General features: G+C 37.9%; 1 long non-coding RNA gene across 1 annotated transcript in view; it reads right to left on the reverse strand.

Annotated features, from left to right (window-relative positions):
* LOC117980062 (uncharacterized) overlaps positions 1-10,812 on the reverse strand; it is a 35,270-nt gene extending 24,458 nt beyond the window's left edge. The window contains exon 1 of the long non-coding RNA XR_004671194.3: positions 10,656-10,812. This is a non-coding gene — a long non-coding RNA (uncharacterized LOC117980062). The remainder of the gene's footprint in view (positions 1-10,655) is intronic.
* Positions 10,813-17,955: the final 7,143 nt, after the last annotated feature.

Here is a 17,955-nt window from a genome sequence, read left to right on the forward strand (position 1 = left end):
AGATTCCATTGGTTGATGCTCATGACACCAACAATGAACTTCTCTCTAGAGGGGCGTATTGCAGTTGTGAAGTCAAGCAAGTATAAATATGATGGGGTGGAACTTCAATTTTTCTCCAAGTAAAGAAACTAGTCCAGAGGTCACAGCTGATGAATGATGAACTGCTCCCTTTTGTGGGGTGTCTGTAAAGGTGGACTGATATTCATAAAAATCTGCAGATAATCCCATAAAAGTTCTCCTTTAATTCTAAACATACACCTTTGCTTTAGGCTACTAGCAAAAGGAAACTAACTTTAAAAATATGGCTTGATACAATATGAAACTGGGAACAATAGCACTAAAAAAATCCCTCTTGAAAGTGAAATGCTGATGGTCTGATGGATTTATGATTGAAGGAACCTGTAGAAGTTGCCTGGTGCAGCCTCTCCCATAGTGCTCAAATGAGTGCTAGTGGTCATTTCAATCTATGCATGGGGCATCTGAGTTGGGAGAGCTTACCTTACAGTTACAATTTTATTTATTTGGAAATTGTGTTGAGCTGAAAGATGTCTTCCTGTTACCTATAGTTTTAATCTTACTTCTGACATTTGGAGCTATCCTGCAGTACATCCTAATCTTTCTTCTTAATTCTTTCAAATATTTGATAATAGCTCTTATGTTTCTACTATGCCTTCACTTTACCAGTCTTTGTTAATTCTAATATTCCTCAAATAATGTAATTTATAGACACTTAATTTTTTTGTTGCTCTCCTATGGACAACTTTAGCATGTCTGTATCTTTTTAAAATGTAGAGTCCAGGACAAAATGCAGTGAACTTGTTTTGGAGGGAAAAATTCATAGTACAGTGTGAGTTTCACTTTTCTCTTTTTTTGGCATTGATATTTATTTACAACCTAGAGTAATATTAGCTATTTTTGCAGCTACATTTCATTATTATCTTATGATAGGCATTTTTTTAAAACAAGAACTGCTCTTACATTAGGTTTCTTTTACTGTGAAATTCTATAGTAGATTTTTGAACTATTATTTGTTTTTTATATTTATTCCTATTGAGTTATACCATGTTAGCTGCAATCTACTCTTCCAATCCAATATGAATTTTTAAAATTTATCATCAATAAATGAATCTAAATTTTAAGTTAGTTACATATACATTTAATAAAAATGTCTTATCTATTTAATGAAAATGCTTTATGTGACTTAATAGATCACTGATAAAAATGGGAACAAGGCAGGATGAAGTACATGCCTCAACTAGTACTCTATCTTGAGGCCTGTATCAATATATTAATTTACAATTTGGCCATAGCTGAAACAGCTATGAATGCCCTGAATTCTACTATCATCTAGCCTCCAAATCTCTTAGGGAATCATGGGAAAATTGGTCATATTTCTTTCTGAAATCCATATTTATTCTATCTAGGTTATTCTTCTTTGCTAATATAGGGATTCTATTGCAAAGGAAATAAAATCGACATGATTTATTCTCAGTGGAGCCATTGTAGCTGCTAGTAATTACTGTTTTATGTGGAAAATACCCATAAAACATCCACCTAAACTTTTATTCTTGTGAAATGTGATATACAAAATGGCATCACTATGCAGCAGAGCTCAAAATGGAGTCAAGAAGCCATTCTAAGAAGGACTTTCTCCATGACCTTGCACAGAAAAACAAAAACAAAACCAAAAAACAGGAATTTGCCTTGAATCTTTTAACTGCCAAACTGCAATGATCACAACATCATGGAAAGCAGCTGAATTTCACCAGTGCTGCAATTTCTGGGACAGTGACAACCAATGAATTGTGGCTGCCTCGACCAATGATAGCTCTTTCAAAACAATTTGTGTAATCACCCTCAGCATTAAAATAAAATATCTTAACTCTCCTCCCTCTCTTTGGAACACAATTTGACCCTTCAGCAAATCTTTGTCTCCTGAATTGCAATTTCTAAGACCCCCCAAAATGCCTTGTCGCACTGATTCATAGTCTGGTCTCTTACCTCTTCTTGGTTGGCATTCTCAAGTTTTGCCTGAGGTGGATATAAAGTTACCACATCATTTGGAGAAGGTACAAGGACACTTAGAAGAAAGCACTTGGGAGAAGTTGGATCTACATAAAGAACTGAATTCTAATTCTCACAGGTAGAAAATTTGTTTTGTCTCAATAAGATTGGGTCTGGAAGAAGGCCTGCCCACTATGGATTCATTGGTGGGCTCACCTATGGTGGATAGGAGTACTACAAAAAGGCAGAGCAAGAGTTGGAGGCAAAGGCCGATAGAGCATAGCATGCTGTAATTTCCAGAATCTGCTTCCACTCATGTTTGAAAATTGGAGAGTTTTTCAAAATTATTTTTAGTTTTTCTAAATCTTTGCATATTGTCTAGATATGTGCCAGTAGCCATTCCACAATTACATATGGATATTCTTTTACTATTTTTGCATGCATTTAATCTGTATTTGGAGTCTTAAAGGTAATGTAAAGCAATTTAGTTTACTCTTATCATTTCCTTATCTAATTTATACTCTAGTTCCCTGGTAACCAAGTCTGTTCCGTATTTTCCAATGGGAGGATCACTGTCTTTAGTAAAGAATGAAAGTGAAATGGAAATCGAGTAGCCTTGCTTTCTCGCTGTCTCTGGTTATCTTTGTACCACATATCTCAAATACTGAGCCTGTGCCTTCCTTTCCCTAAGCATCAAGTAAAACAAATGTTCATTGTGTGCTAACTCTGTGCTAGGTATGAAGCTAGGTGTTTTATTTACATTATTTTATTCAATTCTCAGAAACCCAATGGAGAAGTATTGTTATCCTCATTTTACAAATGCAGAAACTATAAATCAGAGAAATTAAGTATATTTTCCAGGGTCCACAGTTAAAAATGCAACAAAGCCAGCCTTAGAATCAAGTCTATTTTAAAATCTTATTTTCCTAAGCAATATATCCAGTGATGTCATTTTAGAATTTTTAGCATTTTACTTCAAAGCCTCAGTATGGGGCTTTTATCATCCTAATTACATTCTCTTCTTCCTCCTGGCTTATAATAATGTGTTTTGCTTGTGTTTGGTTATGAGGATTTCCTTGCATTTTTTTAGACATGCCTGTTAAAAATCCAAGTTCAGGTGGCTGGCGTGATCCACAGAGAAGAAGGAAGAGCAATGTGGTATGGCAGCCCACCTGAGAGCCACACAGGGCAGGGACCCCCCCATGCCCCCGGCCAGGGGAGGTGGTGAGTGAGTGTGCTACTCAGCCTTGGAAACCATGCTTTTTCCATAAAACTGTGTGACCCATGGGTTGGAAGATCCCACTTGTGAACCCATGTCACTGGAGCCTAGGGTCCCAATCAGGGAGCCAGTCAGATTTTCAATAGCCACTCAGCTAGAATCTGCTTAAGCCTGCCGAGTTCCTGGTGGAAGGGGTGGCATCACCACAGCTGCAGCTTCCTGCTATCTAAGTCATCTGAGCTCCTTGGGGAGGGGCAGCAGCCAACACTCAGACCTAAAGCTGCCTAACATACTAAGCTCCCAGGGTGGGGGAAGGGTGGCAGCCATCTTTATAGTTCCAGGCCACGCTTTTCCCCTGCTGGAGCCAGGGAGGCTGGATGGCTTGGTTCAAGCCCAACACATCAGCTGTGGCAGACTGGCCAGAGTGCCTCTCCAGGCATGGCCCTGACCCATCCCTGCTCACTGGGTGAGGCCTCCCTGCAGGAACTCCAGCAACTCCAGCCAGGGGCTCAGGGACAAAACTTTGATCTCCCTGGCCCTGAGCCCCTAGTGAGAGGGGTGGCCAGTCTCCACTGACCAGAAGATTTAGTCTTTCGTCCTGCTAGTTGTGAGGAATCCAGGTAGCCCAGATGAGTGGATTTCCCCCGAGTAAAGCACAAACCCTCCACCAAGAGACAGTCAAAGTACTTCATTAAACTGGTCCAGTTCCCTGTGTTACCCAATTGAGTGAGACCCTTCAACAGGAGTTGTCAGACACCCTCTACAGGAGTATGCCTATTGGTCGGTGCCCTTTGAGGTCAGAGATCCCAGAGGAAGGAGCAGGCACGCATCTTTGCTGTTCTCCAGGCTCATCTCCCAGGCGTGGGGGCAAACTATAAAAATAGAGCCCGAAGTGAGCCCCCAGCAAATCACAGCAGCCCTACAGAATAGGGTCATGACTATTGAAAAAACAAACAAACAAACGAACAGCAACAACAACAGCATCAACAAAAAAAGTCCTCACAAAAACCCCATCCAAGGGTCAGCAGCCTCAAAGATTGATACTAGAAAAACCTCACGAAGATGAGAAAGAATCAATGAAAAATGCTAAAAACCCAAATGACCAGAGGCCCTTCTCTCCAAATGATCACAATGCTTCTCCAGCAAGGACACAATTGGATGGAGGATGAGATGCACACATTGACAGAAGTAGCCTTTAGAAGGTGGCTAATAACAAACTCTGTTGTGCTAAAGAAGCATGTATTAACCCAATGCAAAGGAGCTAAGAACCTCGATAAAATACTACAGGAGCTGCAAACTAGAATAACCAGTTTAGAGAGGAACATAACTGACCTGATGGAGCTGAAAAGCAGAGCATGAGAACTTTGTGAAGCATACGCAAGTATCATAAATCAACCAAGCAGAAGAGAGGATATCAGAGTTTGAAGACCATCTTGCTGAAATAAGGTATGCAGACAAAACTAGAGAAAAAAGAATAAAAAAGAATGAAAAAAACCTCAGAGAAATATGGGACTACATAAAAAGACCAAACCTATGCTTGATTGGAGTACCTGAAAGAGACAGGGAAAATGGAACCAAGTTGGAAAACACGCTTCAGGATATTATCCAGGAGAACTTCCCCAACCTAGCAAGACAGGTTGACATTCAAATTCAGGAAATACAGAGAACACCACTAAGATACTCCATGAGAAGACCAACATCAAGACACATAATCATCAGATTCTCCAAGGTCAAAATGAAGGAAAAAAAGTTCAGGGCATCCAGAGAGAAAGACCAGGTGACCTGTAAGGGAAGCCCATCAGACTAACAATGGACTTCTCCACAGAAACCCTACAAACCAGAAGAGAGTGGAGGCCAACATTCAACATTCTTAAAGAAAATAATTTTTAACCCAGAATTTCATCTGGCCAAACTAAGCTTCATAAGTGAAGGAGAAATAAAATCCTTTCCAGACAAGCAAATGCTGAGGGATTTCATCACTACCAGGTCTGCCTTGGAAGAGCTCCTGAAAGAAGCACTAAATATGGAAAGGAAAAACCAGTACCAGCCACTGCAAAAACACACCAAAATATAAAGACCAATGACACTATGAAGAAACTGCATCAACTAGTGTGCAAAATAACCAGGTAGCATCATGATAACAGGATCAAATTCACACATAACAATATTAATGTTAAATATACATGGGCTAAATGCCCCAATTAGAAGACACAGACTGGAAATTGGATGAAGAGTCAAGACCCATTGGTGTGCTGTATTCAGGAGACCCATCTCACATGCAAAGATACACATAGGCTCAAAATAAATGCATGGAGGAATATTTACCAAGCAAATGGAAAGCAAAAAAAAAAAAGCAGGGGTTGCAAACCTTGTCTCTAACAAGACAGGCTTTAAACCAACAAAGATCAGAAAAGACAAAGAAGGGCATTACATAGTGGTAACAGGATCAATGCAACAAGAAGAGATAACTCTCCTAAATATATATACACCCAGTACTGGAGCAGCCAGATTCATAAAGCAAGTTCTTAGAGACCTACAAAGAGACTTTGACTCACACACAATAATAGTAGGAGCCTTTAACACTCCGCTGTCAATATTAGACAGACCAACAAGACAGAAAATCAACAAGGAGATTCAGGACTTGAACTCAACTCTGGATCAAGTGGACCTAATAGACATCTAAAGAACTCTCCCCCCAAATCAACAGAATATACATTCTTCTCAGTGCCACATGGCACTTATTCTAAAATCGACCACATAATTGGAAGTAAAACACTCCTCAGCAAATGCAAAAGAATGGAAATCATAACAAACTGTCTCTGAGACCACGGTGCAATCAAATTAGAACTCAGGATTAAGAAACACACTCAAAACCACACAGCTACATGGAAATTGAACAACCTTGGTAAATAATGACTCCTGGGTAAATAATGAAATTAAGGCAGAAATAAATAAGTTCTTTGAAACCAATGAGAACAAAGAGGCAATGTACCAGAATATTTGGGACACAGCTAAAGCAGTGTTAGGAGGGAAATTTATAGAACTAAGTGCCCACATCAGAAAGCTAGAATGATCTCAAATTGGCAACCTAACATCACAATGAAAAGAACTACAGAAGCAAGAGCAAAAAAATCCAAAAGCTAGCAGAAGACAAGAAATAACTAAGATCAGAGCAGAACAGAAGGAGATAGAGACACAAAAAAAAATTTCAAAAAATCAATGAATCCAGGAGCTGGTTTTTTGAAAAAATTAACAAAATAGATAGACAGCTAGCTAGACTAATAAAGAAGAAAAGAGAGGGGAATCAAATGACACAATACAAAATGATAAAGGGGATATCACCCCCGATCCCACAGAAATACAAACTACCATCAGAGAATACTATAAACACCCCTATGCAAATAAGCTAGAAAATCTAGAAGAAATGGATACCAGGACACATACACCCTCCCAAGACTAAACCAGGAAGAAGTCAAATCCCTGAAGAGACCAATAACGAGTTCTGAAATTGAGGCAGCAATTAATAGCCTACCAACCAAAAAAAGCCCAGGACCAGATGGATTCACAGCCGAATTCTACCAGAGGTACAAAAAAGAGTTGGTTCCATTCCTTCTGAAACTATTCCAAACAACTGAAAAGGAAGAACTCCTCCCTAACTCATTTAATGAGGCCAGCATCATCCTGATACCAAAACCTGGCAGAGACAAACACAAAAAAGAAAATTTCAGGCCATTATTCCTGATGAACATCAATGTGAAAATCCTCAATAGAATACTGGCAAACTAAATCCAGCAGCACATTGAAAAATGTACCCATCACAATCAAGTCAGCTTCATCCTTGGGCTGCAAGACTGGTTCAACATACACAGATCAATAAACGTAATCCATCACATAAAGAGAACCAATGACAAAAACCACATGATTATCTCAATAGATGCAGAAAAGGCCTTCAATAAAATTCAACATCCCTTCATGTTAAAAACTCACAATAAAGTAGGTATTGATAGAACGTATCTCAAAATGGTAAGAGGTATTTACGACAAACCCACAGCCAATATTATACTGAATGGGAAAAAGCTGGAAGCATTCCCTTTGAAAATCGGCACAAGACAATGATGCCCTCTCTCACCACTCCTATTCAACACAGTACTGGAAGTTCTGGCCAGAGCAATCAGGCAAGAGAAAGAAATAAATGGTATTCAAATAAGAAGAGAGAAAGTCAAATTGTCTGTTTGCAGATGACATGATTGTATATTTAGAAAACCCCGTCATCTGAGCCCCAAAACTCCTTAAGTTGATAAGCAACTTCAGCAAAGTCTCAGGATACCAAATCAATGTGGAAAAATCACAAGCATTCCTATACACCAACAATAGACAAGCAGAGAGCCAAATCATGAATGAACTCTCATTCACAATTGCTACAAAGAGAATAAAATCCCTAAAAATACAGCCAACAAGGGATGTGAAGGACTTCTTCAAAGAGAACTACAAACAACCGCTCAAGGAAATGAGAGAGGACACAAACAAATGGAAAAACATTCCATCCTCATAGATAGGAAGAATCAATATCATGAAAATGGCCATACTGCCCAAAGTAATTTATAGAATCAATGCTATTCCCATCAAACTACCATTGATTTTCTTCACAGAATTAGAGAAAACTATTTTAAATTTCATATAGAGCCAAAAAAGAGCCCGTATAGCCTAGAGAATCCTAAGCAAAAAGAACAAAATTGGAGACATCACGCTACCTGTCTTCAAACTATATTACAAGCTTAGAGTAACAAAAACAGCATGGTACTGGTACCAAAACAGACATATAGACCAATGGAACAGAACAGAGACCTCAGAAATAATACCACACATCCACAATCATCTGATCTTTGACATACCTGACAAAGACAAGCAATGGGGAGAGGATTCCCTATTTAATAAATGGTCCTGGGAAAACTGGCTAGCCATATGCAGAAAAATGAAACTAGACCCCTTTCTTACACCTTATACAAAAATTAACTCACGATGGATTAAAGACTTAAATGTAAAACCCGAAATTATAAAAACCCTAGAAGAAAACCTAGGCAATACACATTCAGGACATAGGCACATGCAAAGACTTCATGATGAAAATGCCAAAATCAATTGCAGCAAAAGCCAAAATGGATAAATCGTATCTAATTAAACTAAAGAGCTTCTACACAGAAACAAACTATCATCAGAGTGAACAGGCACCCTTCAGAGTGGGAGCAAATTTTTGCAATATACTCATCTGACAGTGGCCTAATATTCAGAATATACAAGGAACTTAAACAAATTTACAAGAAAAAAACAACCCCATCAAAAAGTGGTCAAAGGATATGATCAGACTAGACACTTCTCAAAAAAAGACATTTATGTGTCCAAAAAAACATGAAAAAAAAGCTCGACATCACTGATCATTAGAGAACTGCAAATCAAAACCACAATTAGATACCATTTCATGCCAGTCAGAATAGTGATTATTAAAAAGTCAAGAAACAATAGATGCTGGTGAGGCTATGGAGAAATAGAGACACTTTTACACTGGTGGGAATGTAAATTAGTTCAACCATTGTGGAAGACTGTGTGGTGATTCCTCAAGGATCTAGAACCAGAAATACCATTTGACCCAGCAATCCCATTACTGGGTATATACCCAAAGGAATATAAATCATTCTACTATAAAGACACATGAACATGTATGTTCATTGCAGCACTATTTACAATAGCAAAGACATGGAATCAACCAAAATGCCCATCAATGAGACTGGATAGAGAAAATGTCGTACGTATATACCATATTATGCTATGCAATCATGAAACAGAATAAGATCATGTTCTTTTTCAGGGACATGGATGAAGCTGGAAGCCATCATCCTCAGCAAACTAACACGGGAACAGGAAACCAAACACCACATGTTCTTACTCATAAGTGGGAGTTGAACAATGAGAACATATGGACACAGGGAGGGGAAAAACACACACCAGGCCAGTCGGGAGCTGGGGGTCGAGGGGAGGGAGGGCATTAGGACATATACCTAATGCATGTGGGGCTTAAACCTAGATAATGGCTTGATAGGTGCAGCAAACCACCATGGCACATGTACACCTATGTAACAAACCTGCACATTCTGCACTTGTGTCCCAGAACTAAAAGTAAAATAAAAATAAAAAATAAAAATCCAATTTCATTGTATTAATCTATCTACAGCTACTTTAATTTATTTTGATAATTCCCTATGCTCCCACATTTAGATTGTATTTTCAGGATGATTTTAATAAATAGATATTTCCAGTTGAGCCCTATAACTAAACTTTATGAATTGATATATTTTGTAAATTGGTTGAGGTCATCAGAGCAATTCTGTAGTCAGCTGGAACAAGTCCTCATTGGTCCTCTTTATTGCTATTGTCAACAGAATGTTGCATCGAAGTTCAGATTATTTTAAAGGTATGTAGTAAGCAATGCAAGGCCTGTGACCATTTGCCCCAAAGATTACAGATTGCATTCACTATGATCACACATTGTAAGACACGGCTATATACACTTGTTACTCAGAATCAGCTATGTGATGTATCGGTTAAGCTAGAATCTGCAGAAACAAGGCTAGTATAATGAAATTATAATTATCTGGCTAATTGTGATCCCTGATAGTATTAGTTAGGAGAACATAGTTTGGAGGGTGTGATAGATTGTACTTTATTTTGGATTAGAGTTTTGTGCTTGTTGTTGCCAGATTATTGCTCAGGCCTCATTACCAGACATTCCTAGCTACTTTGACTTTCTTTGCCTAGGCAGAATTTACATTTCCTGGGAATCTAACCATTTTTTAAAATTAAATTTTGTTCATTAAAAAAGTCACATTTGCTTTTTTTAAAAAAGATACCATGACTTTCAAAATTATAGTGTTTTCATATGTATGTAAGTTTTCTAATGGTAGAAGAACACAGTTTTGCAAATATAATCACAGATAGGCAATTTGCTACTCTTTTTTGTTTATAGGCAAAGGTGAAATTTTTGAAACTTCCCCCTTGCAAATGAACTCAGAAGTTAGTCATTAGATATAAATGTATAATTTTCCAGTTTTTCTGCATTCATTCTGATGATAACTTTTGGGAAACCCATATATCTAGCAGTAGCTTTTCAAGCACTGAAAATATACACAGCACTTTAATTCCTTCATATTCAAGTGTCCACTGTATATATAAAATATAATTTCAGACATAGAAACAGGACTTAAGTGAAGCTCCTGCTTAGGACAGGCGCTTAACCATCTGGCTCTGAGCTGTGAAACAGGGATAGTGATACTATTTATCTCATATGGTTGTGGTAATGAGTAAATGAGAACTACTTTACAAATGACAAAACTGTAAAGACATTAGTTATCTAAAATTTGTCCTTGGACTCTGAGAATACCTGATGGCCACTGTTGTCCCAGCAAAACTGTGCTCTGCTCTGTTTTTTATCACAGCCACATCCAGTTTCTGTAAATTCCTTGTGCCGATGTAATTCGGTAGAGAGCATCATCTTCACGGTCAAGTATAGCAAGTCAGCCGTAAGAACCTCCTCAGTGAAGAAGTGAGTCTCCTGTGTAAATCAGCACATCTTGTTCATTAACACAGCTCAGGATAAATGGGCCACAGAGCCAAGAGAATGTTGGAAGAGGTCCAGATTGCTTCAAATCCAGATAGATGGAAACAGATTGAGATATGTCTGGAAACCAGAGTCTGCCTACTAAACACTATGTGCTTTCCCAGCAATCACTGATTAGGAAAAAAATAAAAGTTTAATGCCCCTCCACCCACACAGAGAACCCTCAGATGAAGTCAGGCGCATCATCTCCCCTTGCTTTACACAGATCACGGGAGCACTCTCAAATAACCAATGCTGCATGCAATTTATTTTCTCTTACCCTCTGTTCTTCTGAATGACACCACTTGGCAGGAGGTTTTGCCACTTTCAGAAGGTTTGGGACCTGAATGGTTAGCAGGCTGCCTCAGTGGAGATTTATCATGTAGAATAATTCATTGAGCCATATGTTCCAATGAATATATACAGAACATTGTAAATACATCCACTGAATTTCTCATTTGCTACCAGAGGGAATCCATCTTTCACATTTTCCAGCAGAGCACTTGACTGCAGATGTTAGAAAATATTTTGCTTTAAGTTTTGTTCTGACTGTTCCCTCTGGTATGATTTACCTGGTTTTTATTTCCTGCAATAGTCTAAGCTCTGTGCCAATATTTCATTTATATATACCGTAAGCACCCTTGGGTATTCTCGGGCTGATTATTTCCACCAAAATAATCTCTCTTGCCATTTGCCTATCTTAACAACAAAATGACAATGTCTCTTATGCCACCTGTTTAGGTACTTGTTTCCATGTGATGCAGAAAAGAATTTGATTATAACTCTGAATTCAAGAAGTGTAACAAAATGCTCTCCTAACTCTTTAAGATCTTTGATGCAGACTCAGTCTTTCTCAGATAGTCCAGTCTGTATGCTCTTCTGTCTCCACTTTCTAAAACAAGCCTGTGGTAGCTCCCTCTGGATGACATTAACAGCAATACTTTAGCTAGATCTCAACTTAACATCAGCTGAGAACAACCTCAGTGTCGAAATTTTGATTAGTCACCAGAAGGAGAGACAGTTAATACTGAAGTATGGGTACTTTTAAATGAGTTGGTCTTTGATAGGTTGGGAATTTCATAGACAAGCATAATAAAACAGATAGTCTGGAACTGGGAAGAGAGAGAAGAAGATGGCAGGAAAGAGCAAGGAATAATTGTGTTTGCTTCTATATTTCATAGGGGATCCTGAGGATAGTTTGTGAGCCACTGAAAATCATTTCCTTCTGCCTTTACCATGTGTGTTACAGTTAGTTGCCAAGACATGAATCTGGATGTCGAGACTATTATGAAACCTTAAAAATGGAAAACCATGCTTATATTAATTGATTGTCTCCCTACTAAAAGTTTGTCTAATGTCCTCCACTTCATCAAGCTGCTTCACTGACGGAACATAGCTCCATTTCTATTCAGGATAGAAGAGACTAAATGGAGAAAGATAAAGGAGAATGAACAAATGGAAGGGTAAAACTATACCATGAAGAAAATAAGCCAGTTATCTTCTTTTTCATTTTTATTATGGATTCCTAGGGATCTCTCATAACCTATTCACCTTCCTTAATGCCAAGAGCTGTCACTGCTTTGGAGGAAATTGGATTCATGTTTTAAATGAAGAGAAGGGAGACAATGAAGGCATAGTGTAAATTGGTGGTGGTTGGAAGGACGGCAACTTACATGTGAAAGGTATTTGAATATTCATACCTCATTTCCACCTGCAAGCACGTAATAAAAACTGAGCAATAGAATTAGAAACTAAATGTTTCTCAAGTAGGTATCAATGATAATTTTCTCAAGTAGTTAATAAAATACACCTTTTAATCTTTCCTTCTCCCCACTTCCTTCAATTGTCTAATAAAGGAGCGTTCCTTCTCATTCATGTGTCCCCTGCAGTAATCTGTTAATAATCCAGGGGGAAATAATGCTTGCTATTGGTTCACTACAATTGTGTGAAGGAAGCTAGTGATGGAAGACACAGCTGCTACCAGAAAAAGGCAGTTTGTTGGCAGCCTGACAGCTGTTGACTGTTTGAGTGTTTAAGCAGCAAGACCCTGAATGCCCTGCAGTAATCCTATAGAAATACTGGAGACTCTCCAAGTTTAAGATGCCATGGCTGTGACTGTCATGCTTGCTTGTGCCTTCTCTTATCAAAGGTAGTTTTACTTATTTTATCTGATCAAGTTAATGTCATTTCTGGGGCAACAACAGGAAGAAAAAGTAATGCACCTTCCAGAAAACCAAATTCAAAATGGCACCTGGCTGTCTGGTACCATGATTGTCCAAAAAGCAAAGTTGCAATTAATGACGCAAGATCAGGAACTTGAAATTTATTTTGTAATCATGCTGCTACATTACTTAAACTAGTTTTAAATGTGCTTTCATCTCTATCTTGAAAAGGCCCAATGCTTAGGGTGAAAATCAAATAAAAACCATTGTAATATATTGTTTATGTTAGAATATCACAAACCTTCAGTCCAGAAATGCTGGATTATTAAATAGGAAAATTTATAATTTTGCAAATTATGAGGAAACTAAGGAAACATGAGATTCTACTTTAGAGTTTGAGATCTAAAATTAAGAAATTGACAGATAATGTCTGTAGCTTTGGTTATAGTAATCTAAAATGAATGGAAAAATATATATGCCTTTCTATAATGTGAGTCTGTTTTACCAATCCCTTATCACTAGATTATGAGTACAACATTTAGTCCTGAGTTGCTAAAATAATATCTTTGTCCTGATTTTGCATTATGCTTCACTTTCTTGTTACATCTAAAGCTGAACTAGTCTTTTTCATGTTATGTTGGTCTCCCTTTTGTATAAAAGATTGCTATGCTAATTGAAAATAATTTTTAGTTTATTTGCATACAATTGGTTAATGTTCAGTCTGTAAAACACATCAACTTCCGTTCCACTAGCTATTTCTGTGTCTGTTGCCACATATAATTGCATGATGCTGGAGAGATGGTTCGTTATATGCTCTTAAAAATGCATGTAAATGCCTCCAGAAAAGAACATTTACTGCAGCTGCAATGGGAAAATCATTTTTTTTCTAGCATCCCTGATTTTAGGAGAAAATATGAATAAATTCTAATTAGATTTCTACTTGGGATACTTTACTTGGTTACTCAAAAGACTAATGTTTCCTACAATCAAATATAATACACCTCTCAGTGTAGGACTTGGATTAAAGAGAGCTTTGCATCTTCAGTGATTTTGGTGCATAATTTAATCCCTGTGGGTTACGTGGAGTACCATAGCAAGTACTATTGACTACTCCAAGAGCTTGCCAGTTCTTAAAGCATTAACAGGTTTAAAGAGGTTACAGTATTCAAAAGAGAAATTATAAGCCCATGAAATACTTCTAGTAAAAACTCACAGGATGTGAGTGTGGGAGATGATTGTTAAATGGTGATTAGTCCATCTTGGCTGGAGTATATTCATTTCCTAAAAAAGCATAAGACTTATTTAATAAAAGTGTTACATGACAAGAGAGTGGTCAGAAATCAAGACTCCCAAAACAGGGAAATCTTGTTTTCAAATGCTTGGGTTTGATGAAGAATGGACAGTCGTGTAGATGTATTATTGGACAAAAGGGGTAGAAGCTAATGGTAATAAACTAGGGGCAACTTAGCAAGGTCTTGATCCAGTTTGGATGTTTGTCCCCTCCCAATCTCATGTTGAAATGTAATCCCCAGTGTTGGAAGTGGGGCCTAATGGGAGATGTTTGAATTATGGTGTTCCTGGACAGAATTGGGGTCTGGCTGCTTGTTCTCCCGGTCCAATAACAAGATGCAGACAGACTGGGAATGAAGGGAGTTTATTTCTGCAACCGGTTACAAGGAGAAAGTCAGAGTAACTCACCAGACCAACCCAAAGTTACAAGTTTTGTTCTAGTGCTTACATACATTTTAAGCTCCATGCTAGATGTGAGGTTGCACCTACAAACAGGAGTGTTTCACTCGATCTATGTCTAATCTTTAACTGGGGTCTGAGGTCTGGAAAGCTTTCTCTAGAGTCTTGGAAAATTTCTTAATCTTAAGACAAAACGAGGTGTGTAAGAATGCTATTATTATTCGATCAGACTTTAGGGTCTGAGAAAACCCGGGTATGGTCTTAATGGGTTTGTTTTGGCATTCCAGCCCTTGTACTCAGGCACCAGTTTCTTCAGTTCTTCAAAGTTTAACTTATGCGTTCATCAAAATTATGGTGAAGGGTTATTGGAAACTGTTCTGGTTGCTAATGGAAACCTGGCCTGCCACCATGGCACTGGATCCTCTGGAATGGCTTAGAGCCCTCCTGACAGTAATGAGTTCACAGGAGTTCTGGTTCTTAAAAGCCCAGCACCTCCTCTTCTTCATCTTGCTTTTCTTCCTCTTCTTCATCTTGCTCCCTCTCTCACCGTGTGACACACTTACTCCCTTTTTGTCTTCCACCATCATTGTAAACTTCCGAGGCCTCACCAGAAGCCGAGCAGATGTTGGTGCCATGCTTGTACAGTATGTAGAACTATAAGCCAAATAAACCTCTTTTCTTTATAAATTACCCAGTCTCAGGCATTCTTTTATAGCAATATAAAATGGATTAACACAGGCCTAGTCGTTCAGATTCTTCTTGGCCTCTAAGTATAGTGCAGGGCCTCTCTTGAATGAAGGTCTTATGACCCACTTTCAGGAGAGGTGGGTCAGATAATTCTTTTATGGCTTTTTTTGGGGGGGGAAGAAAGATGGGAGAAGGTCAGAGAGTGACCTTTTTAATTGCATTCAGCTTAAAATCAGAGTATATGCATTGACAGGGCTGCAACAACAACAACATAGGATCCTAGATGAGCCTGTGTCATGAGGGACCTGATTTTAGGCTTCATTTAGTAAGTTGGGGAGCCTTTCAGAATTATGGCTAGGAAGATTCACTGGTATGATGTAAACAACAGATTTGATCAGGAGAGGAACTCCAGCCTATCCCTACTCTCAGAGGAGAAGCTATCAATTGGAGGTTTCTGTAAATTAGGACAGAGATGGTAGGAATCTGAGATAGGATAGTCATATTAGGAATAGGTGGTAGAGGATAAATGTAAGAGGAAATGGGAAGGCTTCATTTGAAAGGTTTGACCATTTCCCCATATCCACGATTTCCAGCATCAGTGATGGAGACTTTAAATGTAAATCTAAAGTTTTCCACCTGTGCTCTTGTGGTGATGTTATTTCTGAAAATAGACAAGAGAACAGTGTGAAGATCTAAAGATAGACGGAAATAAATTTGGTTTTAAAATGCATTATATTTGAAGTTCTAAAAAGAATATCTAGGTAGAAATGTCAAGCCGGCAGCTAGAAATGTTTGTTTAGGCTCAGAGGAGAGAACAGAGTTGGAGATATTGATTTGGAAGTAGAAGGTGTAGGAGTGAATGGAATTTTCAGGGAGAAAACAATATTGCTGCCCACATGAGCTATTCACTGGGCTTGGTGGTCATTAAAAGGCATGCTGCGTAGGGTTAGGTCACCATGGTTGGTCAATACCTCATTAGGTAGTGGATCAGTAAGTCAGCCAGGAAGAGTATGGGAATGAGGAAGAGTACACATGTCTATCTCTTGCTGATGCAACCAAATACATTGGTTGAAAAGACATCACCAAATTATTAAAGACAAATATCCACAGTTTTCTTGGCTATTTATTTATGTATTGCTTGTTTGATTATTTTTATAATGCATTGGGTTTTAAAATGAAGAAACTACTGCTTGAACTGTTATTTAGACTATCTTTTTTGGTTCTACAGAAATTATGTGGTTCTGCACAAACTCTTCAAAATTTATATTTTCTATCCTCACATTGACTTGGATTATATTTAACTGCATACATAATGAATTTTTAAAAATGACTTTTTAACTTTTTCATATAAAATCTTAAAAATTAAAATTTTAATTTTGAAATTAAAAATTAACAAGTAAATAATTGAGCATTTGATAACTGCCTAATATTCACTCTAGTTGATTATTTAAATCCCCAAATTGTTGAAAGCATATGTCATAAAATAAATTTTCATGTACTCAGACATCAGTGTTTACTTTAAAAAATGATTTGCATTACTTTTAATTGTAAGACCTCTTTGAGGCTTGATATAAGGGAATAAATCTAATAATCCATATTTCCTCATTTCAGAAGAGTCAAACATATGCAAGACACAACTTTTCTAATAACGGATTTTGCAGAGCTACTCAGTGTAAAAACAAAATTCTGTCTAAACTTTTTCAGTTAAATGGCAGGAATTAAATATAAACAGACTGCCATTTCTGTATTTAGTCACTAAGCTAAATTGAGATTTGAGGCTTCATAAAATGGTAAAAACAAAACAAACAAATAAAAATCCTTCCTCATCTCAAAACTTTATTTGTATCATTTTTGACACTTAAAAAAATTTCAGGCTTAATGCTTTGGCTTTTTCTCTCCTAAGCAAGTGCCTTTGGGATGAACATTTGTGTGCTGTGCTAAATAAAAACCAAACACAAAGTTGATGAACAGTGTTCTTACATAAGAGTTATGCTTGGCCGGGTGCAGTGGCTCATGCCTGTAATTCCAGCACTTTAGGAGGCCGAGGTGGGTGGATCACCTGAAGTCAGGAGTTTGAGACCAGCCTGGCCAACATGGTAAAACCCCATCTCTACTAAAAATACAAAAAAAAAAAAAAAAAAAAAGAAATTAGCTGGGTGTGGTGGCAGGTGCCTGTACTCCCAGCTGCTTGGGAGGCTGAGGCAGGAAAGTAGCTTGAACCCAGGAGGCAGAGGTTGCAGTGAATAAGCTGAGATAGCGCCACTGCACTCCAGCCTGGGTGACAGAGCGAGACTCTGTCTAAAAAACGAAAACAAAAACAAAAACAAACAAACAAAGAGTTATTCTTCTGTAGCCCCAATGCTGGGTATCTGTTCTTGTCTGTTGGCATGTGCTTAGCAACCTGCTTAAAGTTAGGTGGTGATTGTAGGTAACCTTAAGGAAGGTTTTCATTGCCACTAAGAAGGAGAAATGGTAATTGTATAAGTGGTCATCTCTTCAAAAGTTCAGAATTGAAGTTACAGTCTATAAGACATGAAGGGTTTTGA

Source organism: Pan paniscus, chromosome 3 (genome assembly GCF_029289425.2).
Source record: "Pan paniscus chromosome 3, NHGRI_mPanPan1-v2.0_pri, whole genome shotgun sequence".
Taxonomy (NCBI): Eukaryota; Metazoa; Chordata; class Mammalia; order Primates; family Hominidae; genus Pan; species Pan paniscus.